The sequence below is a fragment of the Acyrthosiphon pisum genome, unplaced genomic scaffold, assembly GCF_005508785.2.
Source record: "Acyrthosiphon pisum isolate AL4f unplaced genomic scaffold, pea_aphid_22Mar2018_4r6ur Scaffold_1116;HRSCAF=1589, whole genome shotgun sequence".
NCBI lineage: Eukaryota > Metazoa > Arthropoda > Insecta > Hemiptera > Aphididae > Acyrthosiphon > Acyrthosiphon pisum.
The window spans coordinates 1-933 of record NW_021759522.1 but is presented as its reverse complement, the minus strand read 5'-3'; the positions used below and the strand labels follow the sequence as shown (position 1 = coordinate 933).

Below are 933 nucleotides of genomic sequence, written 5' to 3'. Positions count from 1 at the left end.
TTAAAGTAAATTGTTATATTGTATGCACACAATGATCTTTTACATATCATTGAATTCAAATATAACATCTCTGATACAGTGATCCCTGTAGAGCAGTGCTTCTCAATCTTTTAAGTACTGCGACCCAAATTTCCCCCGACAAATTTTTCGCGACCCACATTGTTTCAATTTTCAAAAAGTAGGTAATAAAAAACAAAATTTGTATTATATAAATATGTATACATTTTTATTAGGTATTTAATATTTTATAGGTTAATTTTATAACATCTCTGATACAGTGATCCCTGTAGAGTCTAGGCATCAACTGTACTGTACACTTGCCCACCTCTATACAAAATATTAATAATTACAATTTGTAGTTTGCTTACTTTTTCTTCAAATGGAACAGCAAGGTCACTTGAGGATATAAGCTTCACCAAATCTTCAGAAGATAAAGATAGAAAATGTTCGTCTTTAGCTACTTCTCTGGAAATAATAATTATTATTTTTACATTTAATTACCTAGTTACTCTTGATATAGAGAATTAAATTATGTTTATCATACAAAAAATGTTGTTTAATATACGCTTCGGAACTCGAAAACAATTCCGTACAGTTATGTAAATCAGCAAATGTTTTGATATCAATACAATTTGATGGATCCAGTTGTTTTTGTAAAAACTCAGCACATACACTTTTTACAAAATCTAGCTGTAAGATGTTTGCAGCTTGTAACAACCCCTTAGAAATCAACAAAAATTCACTTAAAATGATATGTTGTTTGAAGTAGTTTAGGTATATCAAATCAAATATTTAATTCAAGTTCGAACTAATGTGTCGATAAGGACGGACGTGTGTCGCGTGTGTTTGTACATTATTAATACTAGTGCTCCGTTATCTATAATGCCGTGTAGTGAATGCAAGACTAAGGTCTCGCCGACCAAAAGAATTGCG

The 933-nt window shown here is 30.8% G+C and overlaps 1 pseudogene; it reads right to left on the bottom strand.

Annotated features, from left to right (window-relative positions):
• Positions 1 to 278: 278 nt before the first annotated feature.
• Positions 279 to 750, bottom strand: LOC107885450 (annotated as a pseudogene).
• Positions 751 to 933: the final 183 nt, after the last annotated feature.